Here is a 21,484-nt window from a genome sequence, read left to right as displayed (position 1 = left end):
AAGAAACAATTGACCTGGCTCTGGATATACTGTATATTTGGTATTCAGCTTTACACCAAAAGACAGAGTGTTTACTGCTATCTTTGAAGATATTACACTTTTTGTACTGGGTATCTGATCATGACAATGTGTGTGTCATTTTTCATTTGGAGTCATTGTCTGATTTTGAGTGATGCCTTGTGGGAACCAAGGACTAGGTCGGTGGGGGCAAACACGTGGCTCTTGAGCCGCATGCTGCTCTTTGCTTCTTATATTTTGTATATACTTTGGCTAATTGCCTCGTTTCATGTTTCTCTTGTTTTTATTAATTCATTCATTTTCTGAACCGCTTTATCCTCATTAGGATCGCAAGGGGTGCTGGAGCCCATCCCAGCTGACCCCGGGCCGGAGGCCGGGGACATTGTAAAATCGGTGGACAGCCGATCGTAGGGAGCGAGGAGATGGACAACCATTTACACCTATCTCATTAAAAGGGGCAATTCGGTGTCATATTTTTGGAATGTGGGGAAAAACCAGAGTACCAAGAGACAACCCACGCAGGCCTGGGGAGAACATCCAAAATCAACCCAGGGGAACCGACCTGGACTTGAATCCAGGACCCTGAACGGTGAGGCCGACGCACTAAACGCCTGAAAGAATGGTATATTTTTTTAAATAATTTGGCATTTTGGATTTTATATAATCCTTCTGACATTTTGACTCTTACAGTTTAAATTTTTTCTCTTTGTCTATAACTTGTTCACAACCCCTGATCTAGGTCAACAGCTAAATGTACTGTAGCTTCTATTTACAAAACACTGATGGAGTCCAGATGCGCTTCCTCTGGCTGCCCTTTCTTCTTTACATGCTCAATGAAGCTGGACCAGCAGCTTAACCCAGGATAAAAAATAAAGAATAGGTCATCTGTAAATGGGTAATTAACAACATTTCCAAAAAGAAATTGCAGATGGTGCTGAAAACAAGTGTAATGTATAATAGGTGGAATGTCTCATCTCATTTTCTTAACCGCTTTATCCTCACGATGGGCGTGGGGGGTGCTGGAGCCTATCCCAGCTAACTTCGGGCTAGAGGTGGGGGACACCCTGAATTGGTGGGCAGCTAATTGCAGGGCACAAGGAGACAAACAACCATTCACACTCACACTTTTGTTCCTTCTATTTTCATGTATATATATAAATCAGTTTGGTCATCCAGCTTTCACGCGAGTGATAGATTGCCGCAAAAGGAAAACATTTCTTTTTAAGCTATAGACTGCATATGTATTTTTTTCAGGTTTCACACTATTGATGGATAGACGCAAAAGGAAACAACTCCTTGGTCTTTAGGGAAATATATGACCCCGGGTATAATGCATAGCCTCCAGGCCCCTTTTTCTCAATGGAAGAGCTCACAAGAGCCCTTGAGTAATCACTTCTATGTGAAGAACCCATATACTCCAAACAAAACTGAAATAACAACATCAAGGGAAAAAGCCATGTTATTGCATTGCATGTTAAAATCTTCAAAGGTTGTCTCTAGATGCGCCTCAGAGGACTGGATCCCCCAAGTCACTCATGTCACCGCCCTTCAACACAGGCAGTTAAAGCCACAGCTAGCCTGCCATTGTTTGTGGAGATTGATGAAAAATTAAAGACACAACAGGCCTTATGGGTGCGGTTTTCCACCAAAACCACCTGCAGTCTTAACTTCACAATATGTCACCATAATAATATGGAACCATGCTTGACTAAACTTTTCTTCAGCTCTGATTGGAACTAAAGCAACAGCACCTCTGCTGAATTAAAGTAGTATTCGCAATTGCTTCAGAGAAATTATTCGTTCATCTTCTTTACCCGCATCTGTGCAAATGTTGGAGGGGTGGCCGAAAAATCTCATTTGACTTCGGCAGAAGGGCAGACTACACCCTAAACTGGTCACTAGTCCGCTGTAGGGAACACAGAGAGACAATCACAATCATACCACCACAAGCGAGAATGCCCGCACCAAAGTAAGGCGAATTAACTTTTACACCATGAGGCAGCTTCAGAGAACTTAATCAACACTCAATACATTACACTGTATTGTCCCCAAACAGAAAATTACATTATTTCTTACAATGTACAGTTAAAAACAGTAACAACGTTCAACATCCAACTACGAGAATGATAAAGCTATTATGGTGAAAAGCCAAATTAATAAGACTTTACGCATTGCTTCACTTCATGTGACCTGTACTCCAAAAGAATGAGACAATTTAACAATGTTATGTGACATCAAGATAAAACATGGAATAGATGGACCAGTTCTCTACCAGATGAAGCAAGTGTTTCCTTTGCGATAGATATGAACTGAATATCGTCCAAATCAAATGAAAACATACCCTGAATTTGATACGAGTCTGCTTACATTTTGCTGCAGGCTGTTACTGTAGCTGATGTCGATGTAACCATCTATTGACATAAGCGACACAACACACCGTGGAGGATATGTGCTTACCCAAATAGTACGCTTAATACTTGAAACTCAAATTGTCTCAGCTTTGAAATATGATATCTATGGCAACTTTCCACAAACTGCAGAATGGGGTTTAAAAAAAATGGTATTAGCCACATACTGTAACATGCGTGCTAGATTAAAGATTCCTGAGCAAGAGCGTCTCCTTTGGCCCTGCGATTGGCTGGCCATCAATTCATTGTGTGCCCTTGCCTGGTGCCCATAGTTAGCTGGGATGTGCTACAGCACCCCCCACGACCCTCTGTGAACACAAATTGTTTAGAAAATGAATGAATCATTTCATCCCCCCATTTCATTCTCAGTTGGAAATAATTGGATAAGGTAAAAAAAATACGACCCTATGGAAATATGTACAATATTTAAGGTATACTCTCAGGTGTTTCACACACATGGCAGTTTTTCACTGAAAAAAAAAGATAGAATAGGTGATTGGTATTGATTTTTTTTTTTGCATGTTTTTTTTTCCATGTCCCGGACCACAAAACATCAGTATAGTCATTCACACACACACACAAAAAATATATAAATTATGTCATTCTGTAATTATAGTTTAATGCATATAAGAGATTTATATCATGTTTTCACATTTTATTTCATTACGCAGCTGTTGAGAATTTGGAATTACATTTTCCTTCTACATAAATTATTTCTCCACAAAAGAGCTTAATAAAATGATTGCGCCTGGTTTAGATCAAACAACATCTTAGAATTGGCAGCAACTGGTAAGATTCAGACCGTCACGTGGGGAACATAACAGATTGTTTATTAAACAAAACTTTGTTGTTGTCACATGAATGTTATTTGTCCTTAACAATGAAGTCAGACTGCAAGACTACATTTTTTTCTGCCACCGCCAGAGCCACAACTGTTTAAAATAATTCAACCAAGAAAAAAGAAAAAAAAATATCACTGTTGTCACTCATTCTGTTCAGCAAAACCCCCACCAAATACTCTGTCCTCGCCAGTTACACACCTAATTTCTTATAAAACCATACGAACCTCAAAAGAAAGAATGACTACAAACATACAACTGGAGGAGAAGCACAATGGCGAGCGCCTGGTGGCCAGGCCTACACCGAGGGGGCACAAAATATTGTTTTTCCATTATCTAAAGCAACTAAGTAAGTGTGGTCCTAAACCTTTAAAATTGTTTGTTTCATTTGCATTGAAGTACAATTCAAAGTTTGAATCTCACAATCGTTAACTAAAGCTAATTGTGTTCAATTATCTTCACGGTGGTTGGGAGTTCTGTAAGTTTTTGTCCGGGTACTCCAGTTTCATCCCACATCCCAAAAACATGCATCATTGAACCCTTCAAATTGTCTGCACGTTTGAGTGTGTAGGTAAATGTTTTAGGTCTCATTTTTCCTCTAGGATTGGCTGGTGAAGATAAGTGGCACAGAAGATGAAACTAACATAACTAGTTAATATTAAAATATATATTAATCTAACTAAATTAAGTTGGAAAACTAGTTCATTTCAAAAGGTAACTGACCTTGCCTGGGTTGTTTATTACTTAAAGTTATAATTCATGCATATAACGAAAAGTTAACCCAGAGTGGCCACTTTTAAGGGGTTTCCACTATGTTTACCAATATCAGCAGCTAAATGCAGTTTCCAGGCAGGAGAGTGGAGGTTTTCCAAATATCACATAAATGACATTCAGAGGTGGTCTGATTTGAATAAAGCATGTTTGTCAAGGACTTTGTCAAATGAGAACCCAAATGGGCTGCAACACTGTCTGCAAGCCATGAGTACTAACTCTATCTTTGTAGTAATCATCGTCTATCTGTCAACATCAGAGTTCGCTTAGATAACTATGGAATGACTGGAGCTTCCAGATGAACCATCCCAAACCAAATTCCATCTTTAGAAGAGAAAAACAGAGATCAAGCTGGTCTTTTAAAGAGCTTAAAGTAAAACAATGATGGAAGGAACTACTGTCTTTGTACCACCAATAATGATTGAATTATGAATGACTCGATCAACTACATTCTGACCTCAGCAACAAGGCTTCTCTCTTCTAGTCCTTGATTTATATTTCTCTCTAAAATGCCCAATCTCTCATTTGGGGCTTTCTCCTCCACCCCACACCTTCATACCTTTCCTTTTGCTCTCATATGTCAACAACAACTCTTGAGTAGTTTAACACACCCCAGTCAAGGTCAAGAAACACCGAGTGCACACTTGTGACCTTCAAAGCAGCTGCAAATGTGAGTAAAGTATATGACTGCAAAACAGTTCGGGTCCAAGCACTGGCAGACTCATCCTAGCTTAATAAGGCCAGAAAATAAATACTTTTTTTTGAATATGTTGACCTATTAACAGTATGTATATGAACTCATGGAAGGTGAACAATGATGTAACTCAATAAAAGATGGTAGTCAAAACAAACATTGACTATTAATTTATAAGATGTCTGTCATCCTCAAAACCGTCTTGATGTCCTCAGTGTTATGAATAATTGTGATTTTTAGACATACATCAATGACATCATATCGGCAAGAAACTCAAATGCTGAGCATATTATGAAGGTGTGGCAATCGCCCACATTTCCCAAGCTGTGAATCAGCGAAGAATGAGAGTTCAGCAAGTTCAAACAGAAATGAAGACAGAGGTATTAAAAGCAAAAACTACAGGAGTCTTTATCCTGAAAAATGCAAACACAATCGTGTACCTTTTAACACCTCCTGACAATAAAATGCAGAGGTGTATTTACTTGCCAGAAAAGTTGATACATGCTCCACATGAATCATTTGGAATTACAAGAGGTGAAAGGACAATGTGGGTTAAACAATACAGGCCCCTTTCCATGAATGAAAGAGTATAAATGAAAGGGAAATCCTGTGTATCATTCACGGTCTTTGTGCACATCATTTATCATGACTGACTGAACTTAAATCTAAGTCCTGTCTGTCTACCTCTTTAGCCAATTATTAAAAAAATAAAATAAACAGCCTACCTTAACAGATTCCGAGGCAAGTCCCTAGTTTGAACTCCAAGTTCTCTGTGCTGCCAAACATTCCTGCCAATACAAGCTTTAATCCTGCCAATACAAGCCCCAAAAAACCCTTGAGGGAGAAGTTGGAATGTTGGAACGTGTGACAATGGACTAACAGTGGGACAACTGGACAAGCTGCAATTCCAAAATCAATATTAAATTGATATTTATGGGCCAAATACAATGCATTAATAAGAATTGAACAGCGCGCTGGTGACTGTAGAAAAATGATGCCAGACGATCCCAGGTGTCCCTGTCCACATGAAAAACTGTTGCTAGTAATATATGTGGGAAAGTGAAAATGGATAACCTATAGAGTTGATCATTTCTACTTTTAATGGAGTGCATTCTGTGCGCACATTGTGTTGTCATAATTGTTATATGGATCCGAGGCGGCGCAGCGGAAGACTGGTTAGAGCGTCATCCTCACATTTCTGGGGTAATGGGTTCGAGACAAGGTCCGCCACACCTGTGTGGAGTTTGCATGTTCTCCCTGGGCCTGCGTGGGTTTTCTTAGGGTACTCCAGTCTTCTCGTGTATTCCAAAGACATGCATTGTAGGCTGGTTGGACACTCTAAGTTGCCCCTAGGTATGAGTGTGACCGTGAATGGTTGTTTGTCTCCCCGTTGGCTGGTCACCAATTCCACCAATTCAGGGTGTCCTAAGCTAAGCTAAGATAGACTCCAGCACCCCCGCAACCCCCGTTGGGATAAGTGGTTCAGAGTAAATGAATGAATGAATTTAGACCTGTAAATTGTCATTTTAAAAAAATACAATAAAAACGGAACAATGTCCTCATCATAATTGCTGCAAACTTTTCATGAGGGCCGTAACGATTGCTCCGATGTGAAATTTCTCAAGTAAGGTAGGCTCCAGATATCTACGGAGCACCTGAATAAAATATCTAATCTATTAAATTTTGCAAATTGAAAAACCTTTACCTTTGGGCACTTGTCAATCAGTGACCTTCAAATCATTAACATTCCTGGTAGTATACTCAAATTTGTTAGGAATGAGGAGTGATATATGCATCAGATCTTCAAAATACAACCTGATAAAGATGTTTCCTTATTGTTTATATGACATTTATTCATTCATTATCCGTAACCGCTTCTCCTCGCAATGACTGTGGGGAGTGCTGGAGCCAACTATGGGCACCAGGCAGTGTTTATATAACAGTGGTGTTTTGAGATGATGATGATGATAAACTGATAGGGTTGAATAGAACCAAGACTGTCATTTCCCAATACCTTTTTCTGCACATGGATTCAAACAATCAGATTTAGAAAAATGGCCAACTAACAAGAGCAAGTTGAACGGATGTTTATACAGAACTACACTTTAATTGTGTTATTTCTCAGACTGCATGTATTCAGATGTTCAATGTTGTCTCTGTTAAGTGTGTTTGTGTAGTCATTTAAATCAGTGTGTGTGCTGATTGTCCACCCTCTTGTGGACAAATACTGTATATAATGCAGCAGTGTCCTTTCCTTGCAATGAATAAATATAATGCTATCTTCGCATCTAAATTATCTGTAGGTTTAGTTCTCCTTCTACATGAGCACTTAAGTAACCTGGCATAGGCGAGCTTTGCTATGACCTTGCACAATAAACGCACACATGATTAGCCTAGTGTCAAAGCCAAAAAGCACAAAAAAAGTGTCAAACCAGACGTATGTAGCCGTTAAGGTAAAGTTATACTGTTCAGTGAGACTTTAAAGTTTAAACATTTGCAGAAATGTTTGGGTTTTGATACACCATAAAATCTAATTGCGCCAACCATCCTGCTGCTACTCACTGCTTAAAGCCGCCATACTCAAATATGTATTTTTCAGGACTTCTTGGAAAGACAAGAAAGTGTGTAAATTATGTGGACTTACAGTGGAAATAGCAGCAGAGATGGAAAAATGTCAAGCTTTATCAAATTTGGACAGCCTTCATACACTGTAATATAGACATCTGGCCACAAAAGGTGTTTTTCAGAAGGAAGCAGCTCTTGAATTTAGGCACAGCAATGGCTCACCAGTGATGCTAACTGACTATAGTTTATTTTTTCTTCCATGAATATTGTGTACTCTGTGATTTTAATTCATATTAAATGGCTGATTAATAATTTGCAGTCCTAATCAAGCAAAGAGGTCACCCAAGTTAAACATGAAGCAAGACTGGAACAACATGAAGCCTGAAGTTCTGAAGCCAATAGTAGTTTAATTCCAACAGAAAGCTAATGGTAGTTTCCAACGTTTAATTCAAGGGCTGACAAGTCACTGACAATTATAATGGCATCTGTCCGGCCAGATTTGGATGTCATTCATCACATCAACAGGCAAATTTGTGCAGTCTCGATACCAACGTCTACGAATAATTGTCTAGCTCTGCGTGCGAATGAACAATGTGGATTAATGAAATGTTTTCATGATACAGCATTTTTATTTTTAAAAGACCCCTATCAAAATCTAAAACAAAAAGGATCAAATTAACAACCCGCATCTCGTACTCAAGATTAGCAAAGATCCGAGTACATCTACTAAATGCGTCATTATGTATTGACAACACCTTAAGATCTTGGCCTTGTCGGCAGATTCCTGGGAGGCTATACATTACAAAATGATACTTGTATATCATGCATAATATAAACCATCTGCAAACTTCAGAGCAAATTTCCTGTGGTTTTGCTATTGTTCCTCCTACACACCAAGTTATCAGCTGTGTTGTGGACATTATTGTTGGCCTGAGAAACTATGTATGTTCCCTTCACCCTGAAGTGCAAAGCACTAAAACTTAATGTCAGTTTTATTACGTTGTCCCCATCCACCTTAAATTTAAGAACCGTATTTGTGATGTCTATTAACAGCATGTGCTTGTGAGGTGTGTTTGCTCATTCATCCATTCAGTCATTGTATCATATTCAACCTTTCATATCTCCTAAACACATTGCATAAGCCATCCTCATCCACAGTTAGGTCAATAAAAACTCAACCTCACCTAGATTGTGTGTCAATGTTCACGCTCCACTGGGATATAACAGTATTAATCTAATGCTTAGGTATTGGAAAACACATTGAAGGAAAAGAACATTTTCAAGAGTAATAACCTTGGCAATGAAATTCAGTTTGAATCTGTCAAACTATGCATATCAAATGAATCATCACACTACTCTATAACGCTACTGTGGTTTATCTCATCTGTGCTATTCCACAGAGAGAAGGCATCAAACTACAGAGAGCAAAGATGAACATCTACTCAGTTATCTTAATATATAAAATTGCTGCTGAAATTTGGTAAGAAATAGTCAGTACAAAATACAAATGTTATTTAGCCACATTGACCAGGCTCAGACAGAGACATACTGTACTAGGTTTCTCTACTGTTTCCAGCATAAACCTCAGTAAGGCCTCAATTTAACATGGCTTGGGATGATGTCTGGAAAAAAATTATGCCAGCACACATTATCATATTAATTACCACTACCACTGTGTATTCGTGCTCACGAGTTTGGAAAAACAGATAAAGGGCCACAAAAATGAGCGTGATGCCTAACCAGAGGAATTTGTTTTCGCGGAATTCTTTTTTGTAAATTGTAAAACAGTACTGCATTTTGCAATCAATGCCAGAATTAAAAAAAAATAATAATAATAATAATACCAAAATAAACAGACATTAGTTTGGAAACTATTAGTTGCTGCGATGTATTAAAAAGACTGATGAAAGCCGACACCACAAAAATAAAAATATAAAGAATGCTGCGGTATAATCTCTGATCAAGCAAAAAAAAGAAGTTTTGGGGAGGGGGTATCACACTTGTAACATGTCTATTAAACAAAGTCGCTGCTGTTGCTGTAATATGCTGCGTAAATGATAGTGTCTCTCCCATCCACCACTGACTGAACCGAACATATCACTTGTAGGAAGAAGAGCTGTTATTATTAAGGCCTCAATCTTTGGGTGGTCCTTGTTGAGCTGTACACACGTGTATGATGGGTGTCAAGGAGACGAGATGCAGCAGGCACATGCAAATACAGACCTAATACGGTTTGATAAATCCTTGCTCTGTGAACGCCTGCAACTTCCTTTAAGTGCTGACCTAAAGGCTGTGGAGCATGCTTATCCACACTTACAGTATATACACAACTCGCATCTCTGGAATGCTCCCTCCCTAACTTCACTGGTTGCATGCACCGAGAAGTCTTCGTGGTTTCTCATTACGCCCACTTTTGTGCCAGGTGTATGTCAGTAAACACATGCAAACACATGCAAGAGCACAGATCCTATCAGTCATAGACATTCATTTAAACTCTGGTCAATACTTGGCACCAGCACATACTTATCAATGTATGGGTAGCATGAAGGCCTAAAGAGGGACAAATATAGAAACATTTTGAATTGTAAGAGTGCAGAAACGTCGATACAAAAGCAGCAAGCCATATATCTGTCCTGACTCCCAAGTCAAGTAAGTGTATATCTAGCCATTTGTTGTCCGACTTAAGCTTATTAAGGTTGATACAGTACGCTTGATAATATTACGCTTAACTTTTGAAATGTATAAATCCAAACTATCTTGTAAAACCCTGCAAAAGCAGAAGAACACGCAAACTGCACACAAGAAGCTGTGAGATAGATGAACTAGCCACTTGTTCATCATGCTGCCTGACCATATTTAATTAAACACAATATTTCAGATTTGTGATATTTATGTATTATTTTTAGTTCTGTGTCACTGGCAAAGTGTTTTGTTGATAAATTATAGATCATGAGGGAATGGATGTCAGTCCCTTGACACCAGCTGCTTTGAGAATTTGAGGAAACTCACAGCTCATAAATAATAGAACCTATTCTAGTAGTGAGGAATTGAAACATCGTCAATTTTACTCAACATTCACTTAAAAACACACACTAGCATTATTCCATTTTGACAGAATCTGTAGTTCATAATATATTGCAGACAATTATTTGGGGATATTCTTTACCTGGCTCAAAATTGCCAAAAAAAAGATGGGTAAATGTAAACAGTTATGTCACCATTCAAAGCTCATGAAGATAGAATTGCTGTATACATCCGAGTTGAAATTTTGAACAATTACCGAACATACTTTTCCTTCTAATACAAAACACACTTTTGCCTTGTCTTCTTTCTACATGTTTTTTCCGGATAAATCTGAAGACTGGTTAATGTATCCAGTGTGTCAACAAGTGTTATCAATTATTCACAGCTGGGCAGAGGTATGCCTTGTAAAATCTGGTATATGTCATTTTTATGATTTAGCAATATATTCTATCCATAGATGTTGAATTAAAATGTTCTTTTCACAATGAACATCAACAAAAAAAGATGAAAAACATTTCTTTGGAAAAAATCCTGAACGTTTTTTTTCTTTTTTTGTACCAAATAGAAGTGCCTTATAGATGCCCTATTACCGCCCTCTTGTGGTAAAACATTGACTCACTGCAAGATGGGAGTCCTAGCATCCCCCATAACAACTACAAATACAGCATACTATATACTACAGCAAATTGATAAAGACCCCTGCTACAAATCCTAAACATTTTTTTATCAGGACTTTAAATGCATTTAAATATTCTAGTCTTCAATACTTCCATTGCGGCATTTGTTGTCTTAATTGGGGATGAAAACAAAAAGTGAGTCTTTAAGGCAACATTTGATACATTGAATCAGATTTCTGCACTTACCCTGCCACTTGTGTATGGATATACAACTGCACTTGGGTTTTTTGGTATCACATTCCTATCAGACACAAGACAAAAAGAATCTCATGTAAGACACAAAATTGCAACAGTCCTTCTGCATCAGAAAAAAATAAATAAATGATTGGCTTAATAAAGTGATAACATATGTTATAGGCATAACAAGTAAACAATGTCACAACCATGTAATACAACAGCATCTGTCTGTTTAGCGTGTACTGTATATTTCCATTGGCTGTTATGTACTCATGGGCAAATATATCCCAATTGTTATTCGGATTAAAACTCCAGCCATTCTTTATTTATCCACAATTTCAATATAATAAACAATGTAGGAGCATGCAAGAGGCTACTACTTCACACTACAATAGTTCTACTTTGAGTGTAAAATAATTTGGGTTGTTCTATCAAGAAAGAGCGGCCCCACGAATGAGTGGGTAGCGCACCAGCCTCACAGCTGTGGGGTCCTGGGTTCAAATCCAGGTCGCTCCACCTGTGTGGAGTTTGCATGTTCACCCCAGGCCTGTGTGGGTTTCTTCCGAGTACTATGGTTTCCCCCTATATCACAGAAACATGCATGGTAGGCTGACTAGACACTCTAATTTGCCCCTAGGTATGGGTGTGAGTGTGCCCCGCCTCTGTGCCGGAGACAGCTGGTTTAAACTCTAGCACCCCCACAACCCTAATAAGGATAAAGCATTTCAAAAAATGAATGAATGAATATAAAGAAAGAAAAAGGACATCAAACAAAGTCAGTTATGTTCAACTGTCTCCCAGTCTTTAGTTTCCCTAATGAGGGTTCATTATTATTTTATGGAGCCTGAGTTTGAAAAATGCATGGGTAAACAAGGCAAAATATTTTGTGTCTGTGGTTTGAACTATACTGAATTCATAGTCAATAGTCCTGTTTGATAAGTGTTTGAGTAAAGAAGAACAAACAGCTTGAAAAAGAAAGAAAAAGCATAATTTTAGCTAAAAAAAATAAGAATAGACTAAATCATTATGGCATTTAATTAAGTTACACTTGTTAAAAGCCAGATAGGTTATTTATAAAGTATGTAAACAGTCCACAGTGTTAAATGGTCACGGAAAAGTGTTGGATGTCGTAATAGCACAGACCATTCTACCGGATGACAACCTCTCAGAAAAACTATGACCAGATCTCACTTTTCTAGCATTGATTGCTGCAAGAGGAAATTCCCCCTGTGGCCTACCTTCGGAACTGAAAAAAATATATGCATTAAGCCTTCAGGATGACATGGTGCACAAAGCTGGCAGAATAGAAGTACGATACATATGGAAAACATTGAAGGCAATTACAGTACAGTAGTTGAGACACTTAAAAGAGGCTCTGTAATATGTACACAGGAAAGCCACAACATGCTTCTAGGTCTAAGAGAAGATGACGTCGCATGAGTTCTAGCAAACATTGGTTAGCATAAACTATTAGTTTCAGAGCACAATTACCTTGAAAGGCAATCAAAATTGCTGATTATTACCAGATGGAAGACGAACAATGATTAGACAGTGATCTGTATTATGCTGCAGATGATGGTAGTTTTTGATTTGTAATTAATTAACAGTGTGTTCAACCTTTGGTTGACATGATTACTACATTGAATTCTTCCTTTATTTAAGAGTGTTGTGCTTATGAATGTAAACAGGAAATCTTGTTTCTTTGACGAGAAACAAGTTTACGACATGGAATTAAATTATATTGTTTCAGCATGCCTGATGACACATCTACCACATATACATGCACACAAAATAAAATAACACTAGATTTTGGGGGGGTAATGACAGAGACCTGAAATTAAAGCACCACAAGGTCATTATGTTTTTGTTTTTTTACCAAATGTTCTCACTTGTCAGATCAGGTCAGATTAATCTCTAAAACTGAATTGAATTGCCACAACAATCAAGGCACAACTCATGTTTTTGCACACAATTGAGAATCATGGATGTGCAAGGAACTTAGAGTACCCAGAGAAAACCCAAGCAAACTCCACACAGGAAAGTCCAGACATGGTATCGAACCCTTGGATCCTGAAGACTACACTCCGTAAAACTGGATGTTTGCAGGAAGCATTGATAATCTACGCTATACAAAATCTAATATAACCAAGTATGGATATGTAAGATAGAAAAATAGTAACAGCCAAAACAAAGATGTGCCAATTATGAGGGAAAACATGCATAACAAAGGAAAGTTGTAATTATGGTTGTGCAATGCCGAGGTTATTTTCACCTCTCTGTCAAATAGCATAGAGCAGGCTGTCAACAAATAAAAAGAAAATGAATACTTGATTTATGTTCTAAAAGGGAAATAGCCTTTTGGAAAGAACAACCCTCCCATATCTAGAAGAAGGATGTCACAAATCAAAGTGTGTTACCTTAAGTTAATCTCCTTTGCAGCCTCGTTCCTCTACTGTTATATAAATTTTCAGATCAGCTCTTTCGGTGTCACTCCTGGCTTCCCATCAAACTTAGGGCAGCGAGCCACAAAGATGAGACCAATATCTTGGCACAGAGTCATCTGCTGTTTGATCATTCTACAAGACCTTTCAGTAGTAATGGTGGCAATGTGACTGTTTTTGTCTTCATGAACACTCACAGCTGTTTTCCTCATTTCGTGTTATTTTTGCTTTGGAGATAGATGATTTGGGCAAAAGTACACTCCGCCTGGGATAGAAGCTATGATCAAATCCCTGCTATTATATACAATCAGAAGACATCTTGTGTCTACAAATGATTACGCAAAAGGCTTAACCAGGCTCGCCGAAACACAACTCCATCAAAAATCTCCACATCGCCAATAATCTGCGTTATCTCATGAAAAGTCATGCATATACAATACATTATTTTTTTGGAAATAAAAGGGTGCCATTTATTTATTGTGTAAAAAAATTGGATGTTTACAAACGACAAGTGGAAGCATCTGTACCATTCATCCAAAAGAGCCAATCTTGTTTCATCATCATCATGATCATCACGAAGAAGGCCTGAGGAGATAGCTGTTGAAATCTGCAGCCAACCGTCCAATCACCCTGTGTATCCTCGTAAACATTGCAGGAGCTGACTTAGGCTCAAAGGCAGAGTAGTACACCCAAGACTGGTCACCAATCAAAGCGTCCGCTGTCTGCTCGTATATCAAAATTTGTCTTGTATCTCAAGATAAATATTGGCCCAATATTTAACTCGTATCTGGAAATGCTCGTATGTCGAGCCACGCTTATGTCGAGCCACTCGTATGTCGAGCCACTTGTATGTCGAGGTACCACTGTATATATCCCAATTATAAATGCTGCACAAATGCTATTCTCTATAAAAGGTGAGGTTTGTGTCATTTCCTGGAGTAGGAGGGATATAGTTTAATAAATGTCCAGACAAGGCTCAAAAAGAACTTTAAACGCGTAGTTCAATAGCTTTCTATTACTGACCACACTTGAAATGACAATTGAGTTGTTTCAAAGTAAAACTCTCCTGCAATTTCTGTCACAATCCATGAACTCAGCAGGCACATGACATTACTAAGGCCACACACTGAAGCGGAGAGCAGCTGCCCGCGGTGCATTTTGAATAGTTCAACACTAATATAGATTTTGCAGCCATGAGTGGTAATGTCATATGGAGACTTAAACTTTGTGGTGATAGGCGGCATTCATCACTGATACAGACTTAACCACTTACTAATGAAAACGGCGTGTAATAATTCGTCAAAGCCAAGGCAGTAAACTGGCCAATTTCCCATCATGGGCGGATAACCCTCTCTCCCCGCCACCCCCTATACACTCACAGAGCCCACCGCCCAATGTAGGAACATATTTACGTGTGTGTATATATATACACGTCCACACACACAATTAGATTTCTTTTACTGTGATGAAAAAAAAAAATTGCCCCATTTAAGGCTGGATGCAGTGATACTTTAATGAATAGAAATGAGAGATGATAGTCTAAACAACTAGACGGATTTAAAAAACACTTTTTAGGCCACCCCCAAATAGATTGAGCCTTGCGGGGCCGTCCAGATTGCTCAATTAAAAAAACAGCCCTTCGTCAGAGTTATGTATGTGTTCATGATGCCACCAATGATCTGCTCACGCACAAACATAGTTAAGGTAGGCAATACAGGGAGGTTTGTGCTTCATAGAAACTCCCAAAAGCTAAAATATTTCATACTGAGAAATCGGGGCGGGGGTACATGCTACCCACAGGGGGATAGTGCTGTAAAAGCTCTGTATTTCTTGGGCACTGTTTGTCTCATTATAAAAAGTTTAAGAGTAAATTACTAAATAAAATGTTTCTGCCCGTTGATCATGTGACCAAATTGAGTTAAACCAGATGATGAAGAATTACCCTTCCATAGAAGACTTCCTAGACTATTTCATCATAATTCACACTTTTAACAAACAATTCAAGTGTAATATGTTCACGAGAATAAACAACACAGCTATATAACTGAGCCATAAAACCATCTGGCTGATTTCACTCAAGCTCCATGCGAGTTCACTCAGTGCAAGCTAGGAGTTTTGTTCTAATCCTTCTTGTTTATGTCTGATTTCTCCCAGGGCCTTTTCAGGACCACTGCCAGCCATACTCACTTCATCATGGAGCTCAGCAGTGACAACGTCCACTGTGGGTGTCTCCGAACCTTGTCTCATCCTCTTTGGTTGCGCGGAGCTTTGGCTCGGCCAATGGACAGCTGGACACAAAATCTTCGCCTCAATCACAAGGGTTAATTCCTGCAGAGTTGAGTCATGCTTGTAGGATGCACCCATGAAAATAAGATTTTCTTTTCATGTCAAGTGTAAAGTAATTAGTTTTCTTCCCCATCCTCTCCTTTGTTCTAATGTTATGATGTATCATACACTATTATCGTGGGACGAAAGGCAGACTACACCCTAGACTGGTCGCTAGTCAGTCTTAGGGGACAGGGAGAGACAGACAACCACTCACACTGCCACCGAGTGGGAATCAAACACAGACCGTCGGCATCAAAGTCTGGCCGAAGAACCACTGACTGCACCGTCGGGTTGCAAAATAAAAAAAATTAAAAAGATCGATTCATCCATTGTAGTATTTTTTAATATAAATATTTGCAACATAATATGTTCGCAACATCATTATTATGTCGCAAACAATAAAGTTCTTATATAGCCAGCCCTACTATATGGCTTTAATGTTGGGTAGCTTTGGTCAAATTGGAGGGGGGGAAAGACTATTGGATTGGGACACTATTAGCAAAATAAAACGTTATTTTTATTTTTTAAATCAGGTGACTCTGACTTGACTGACATGCAAAAATATGCAATGGGGAAATCCTAGTCTTGATTACAGCCCCGAAACTGATATACAGAAGCCATTTTGCTATTCTTCCTTTGCACAGTATTGCTTTTGCGCTCACTCTTTGGAAACATGACAAAGGCTGATTAGTTCAAATATACGATCTTATTTTTCCTCTCCACTAATTACCGTAGTATTAGTTTTTGGCCCAAATTCATTTTGAGCTTTTCTTTACTTAAAAAAACAACAACATCATTAAAAATAGACTGGTTTCAGTTTTAATTCATTTTTAAAATGTCATGGTAAAAGGGATAAAGGGCATACAAAATATTGGAGACTACAAAATTATAATAGTCGATGGTAAACAGAGCACAACCAGGTAATCATTAAATAATACACAGTGATTCGTAGTCAAAGAGCAAAATTAAGATGCCCTTCTCTATGTCATACATTTCATCTATTCAAAGCTAATCTTACTTGATTCTTATGCAACTTTATCTTTACCATTGAAGTCTCCTACAGACTCATCTCTCAGCAACTACACTACAGTTTCACAAACTTTTAATGAGACTACGCTACCCAAGTAGGGTGTATGTCTCATGCAAGCTCTTAAGTAGATCACTCTAGATCTTCCCTGAATGTGAACTGTCATGAGAAATAATCATTTGCACAGCTGAAATGTGTCCAGCTTCTCAAGCCAAAGAGCGAACAAGGCCTTTCTGTTTTACGCTCTCTAGTGACTCTGGTGGCAGAATGTCTTGTACAACCTGGGCTTGGCCTAAGATGTTGTGCTCGTAACACAAGAACACACAACCCCACAATCAGACAAGGAGGTTCAGCAGTGTGCTTCATTGGAGACGAGTTCATTTTATGAAGTCCCATAAATAGTCAACAAACAATAAATCTTGCATGTATCTACTCGCGCACACTCACAACAACATAAATCAGTAAGAAAGAGTTGCCTTGACGCATTCATACGGTGATAGCGGTGAATCCCGATTGGTTGAACATAAACCAAGATGGTGGGCTGCAGTGTCAAACTGGGGAGATTAACAACCAGAAAAGCCACAGAGTCTCAGTTATTCAAAGTTTGGTGTGATTGGGACCAGAGGAAAATACACTTTTAGATCACCCATTTATAACTTATATTGCATGCCACATCTGGCAAAACCATATTTTTAGTGGCAACAAAAATAAGAACAGTTAAATCAAGCACAGCCTTAGTTCAGAGCTCTTCAATTTGTGCTCAGGAAAAAGTAAAAGTGGCTTTTCTTTTTTCACACGAGCACAACAAAGCTTTCCGGCATTAACAAACAAGCAGTCGTTCTCCCATGGAATTAAACATGGACTCGTTCCAAACTAGATGATCTTGCTCAGTCCCTAACGTATCTGAAAACAAAAAGGTCAGTCTGGCTTGCTTAAGCTCAGAGTGTGAACAAAATTGCTTTGTCAATGATATGGTCAGTTCTGCTTCTGACGTGGAGTAAGCGGTAAGGTGGAACAAAGTGTGTGTCGAGTTACGTTTGCGCTGATGCATCCGTAATCTTACCGATCTGGAATTTTCAGTGAAACACGACTTGACATTTCATTTGCCGAGGAACATTCCTCAATACTAAGGAGGTAGAAATATCTTTGGCGAAAAGCCGCAGCACCAGATACTGTGTATCAAGCATTTACAACCAGGTCAGTACAACAAAACTAATTTCCAAATGAAGCCTGCCATTTATTATATTTCAACAAACATCAAATCTTAACAGGAATCAAGTATGCGCAGTCTCTTGGCAAATTTGATTGTATCAAATTTCTTGCAGCTCCTATTCAACTGAATGTGTTCTCCCTCTTACACAGTTACACTCAGCATGATGTATTAGTCCAAAATTATTTAAAAATAAAAACAAATTACCACAAATATATCAGATGAAGCTAAACATTTATAGCTGAACTACAAAATGTAATTTTGTGTGGGAATTTTTTCTTGGCAATTGAAAGAAAATTGTGATTTTACGGCCACTTCCTGTTGATTTTGGGGCATCTCCAGGTCACTTGTGGACTTTTGGAGAAACGTAGGGTCACATCCTGTCGGTATTTCAGCCAAAAATAATGAGCAAACAGATATTTTTCTGTGGTCTAGACTATTTTCTGGTCCAAATTCATTCATTCATTTTCTGAACAGCTTATCCTAAATGGGCCCCAGGGGGTACTGGAGCCTAGCCCAGCTAACCTCAGGAACCCAGAAGGGGACACCCTAAATCGGTGGCCAGCCAATTGCACGATCCTTCACGCTCACACTCATACGTAGGGGCAATTGAGAGTGTTCAACCCACCTACATGCAAACTCCACACAATGAATACCGACCTGGAATTGAACCATCAACCCCAGAACTGCGAGGCTGGCGTGTTAACCACTGGGTGGCCGGGCCGGCAAGATTTATATAGTTAAAGAAAATGTAATAAAATTAACAGTCAGTTCATAATACAATGACCTTCATCCTTAACACACAGTGTCATGCGTGCAGGCAAAGCTGTTGAAGCAGGAGTGTCAAGTGACTAAATATTTCATTTTATATAGTTGTAAAGTAGTGGAGCTTTGGAGCAATTTAATTGCAAAATATTTGTTGTTGTCTCCCCACGCGTTGCGAACACCCACGAGCTTCCCCGGTACTTTCCCACTCTTAGGATGGCCAACCAGTGCAAAGATTTGAAATTCATTCATTTTCCGTACCGCTTAATGCTACAAGGGTCATGGGGGTGCTGGAGCATATCCCAGCTGAGGACACCGTAAATCCAATGAAGCCAATTGCAGTGGACAAGAAGATGAACAACCAGTCCCACACACACCAACACCTGGGGACATTTTAAAGCAGTGGTCGGGAACCTTTTTGACGAAAAGAGCCATAAACAATTCATATTTTCAAACATTATTCCTTGAGAGCCATACTGAGAATTTAAAAGTAAAAATACATGAAAATGTGAGCATTTATTATTCATTTCACCAATTTGAAAGTAAAAAAGTCAGAACATTATTTCACTGTTGCTAATCAATGATTATCAATGAGAGAATGCATGCAGAAGAGTCTAATGAAAAAAAATATGATTTAAAAAAGGCGTTAGAGATAGTTTCTGCGCCACAGTGCCGGCGTGACGCTCCCATTGGTGCGTTCGGGACTTAGATCTCTCACCAGCAGTTCCCATATTTTACCACACAGCTTTGCAGAGAACCATACTCACCCATCAAAAGAGCCACATATGGCTCCCGAGCCATAGGTTCCCTACCCCTGATTTAGACTGGTCAACCAGCCTACTACGAATGTTTTTGGATGTGGTAGGAAACCAGTGTCCGCGGACAAAAGCCACACAGGCACGGTGAAAACATGCAAACTCCACACAAGAATGTCAGATCCCTAACCGCCATTGAACCCACGATCTCAAAACTGTGAAGCAGACATGCTACTCAGTGTTCCACCATTTCACCAATATAATACTTTTTTGATTTCTGGACTGCTTCATCTTCATTAGGGTTGCAGGAGTGCTGGAGCCTATTGAGGCCACCCTGAATTGATGGGCAACCAATCGTGGGGTACAGGGAGACAGACAAGCATAAACGCTCACACTCATAGCTAGGGGCCATTTAGAATCTTCAACTAGCACACCATGCATGTATTTGGCAATGGTAGAGGAAACTGGAGTACCCATAGAATACTCACACAAGCCTGGGGAGAACATCAGAACCCACCTGGGATTGAACATATTTGACTTGTGGCGTTGACACACTAACCACTTGAACAAAAGGCTGTATTAAAATATTAAAATTGCATCTCTTTATAATAATAAATGATGAAAATTGAGATTTTGAGGAAAGGCAGAAAAAATATCAACTAAAAAAGACATTATGTGCACTTTCTGTGCAACTTTGAATGCAAACCTGGTAAATTGGCATGCAGGTTTTAAAAAAAAATACCTTTTTAGTGTAGTTTTAAGATAGTATAACTTTCCCAATTTCAGCCTTCTTTTCAGTTTTGATAATTGATTGTCATCACTGTGCAAGTGTGGCATTTATCAAGGCTTGTTCACTTCAGGTACTTAAATAAAGAGAGGCATGAGCTCCATTGGGGAAGGAAACTGCAACAACAACACAGAATGAACTTGGCTTGGCTGTACAGAAAGGTTTCAAAAGAAAGTTAAACAACTGCAAGGAGGCAGACATAGAGCATCTGTGAGCTTGTTACGCACTACGTCATCACGTCTCAAGTTCATCCTTCTCTGCAGCAGCGTCTGATACGCACGCACGCACGCACGCAAACACATGCACGCACACAAATTTTGTTAACAAAACAATCAGCCACGGCGTCTTTAGCTCTCTTACTGTTCGTTTCTTCTTCTTTTATTTATTTTTTTTACTTACGTTGAAGGATAAAATTAAAGATGAAGCTGTGGTGAAGCCCGAAGTTCTGCACTGCCAGCTTGAACGGTGTGTTTCAGATTGCGTTTGTACCCCTCCTCTCTAACTAATACATCTGGTCCCTAAAACACGAGGACCTCCCTCTCACTTCTCCACTCCACTCCAAGAAATTCCCATCAGATGAAAATATCAGTCGTATTTCGAAAGTTTCACATAAACACCAACGAGGCGTCAAAGTGTTCTTTCCTGTCTTGTGGTCCCCAGGTGACATCAATCGGAAGTAGGATTGCTAAACGGGCAGTCTCCTTTCAAACAACACGTGATCCACGGAGACGGGATGCCGTATAACAGCTGCGCTCATTTTGGTGAATATGTGATTAACATAGGTTTATACTGCATTGGTTTAAATTCAAATAAAATGGCATTCAACAGTTACCTTGGCTCTAGTAATCTTTTGTTAGTGTAAAATAGAATGATTTTTAAAATGCATTTATTTATTTGTGCATTTGTTTTAGTTTATTCATTTATTTTAGTTAGTTTGGTTGTTCGTTCATTCGTTTATTGATTTATTCATGCTTTCATGCAATCAAGTATGTATTTAT

General features: G+C 38.9%; 1 long non-coding RNA gene across 1 annotated transcript in view; it reads right to left on the bottom strand.

Annotated features, from left to right (window-relative positions):
• The window catches only part of LOC144193407 (uncharacterized), a 28,590-nt gene extending 7,408 nt beyond the window's left edge, over positions 1 to 21,182 (bottom strand). The window contains exons 1-2 of the long non-coding RNA XR_013325748.1: positions 20,886 to 21,182; positions 11,183 to 11,237 (exon numbers count right to left, since the gene is read on the bottom strand). This is a non-coding gene — a long non-coding RNA (uncharacterized LOC144193407). The remainder of the gene's footprint in view (positions 1 to 11,182; positions 11,238 to 20,885) is intronic.
• Between the last annotated feature and the right edge of the window lie 302 nt (positions 21,183 to 21,484).

The sequence above is a fragment of the Stigmatopora nigra genome, chromosome 2, assembly GCF_051989575.1.
Source record: "Stigmatopora nigra isolate UIUO_SnigA chromosome 2, RoL_Snig_1.1, whole genome shotgun sequence".
In the NCBI taxonomy this organism is placed as follows: domain Eukaryota; kingdom Metazoa; phylum Chordata; class Actinopteri; order Syngnathiformes; family Syngnathidae; genus Stigmatopora; species Stigmatopora nigra.
Note: the sequence above shows the minus strand (reverse complement) of the source record. Positions and strands in the feature narration are given on the sequence as shown.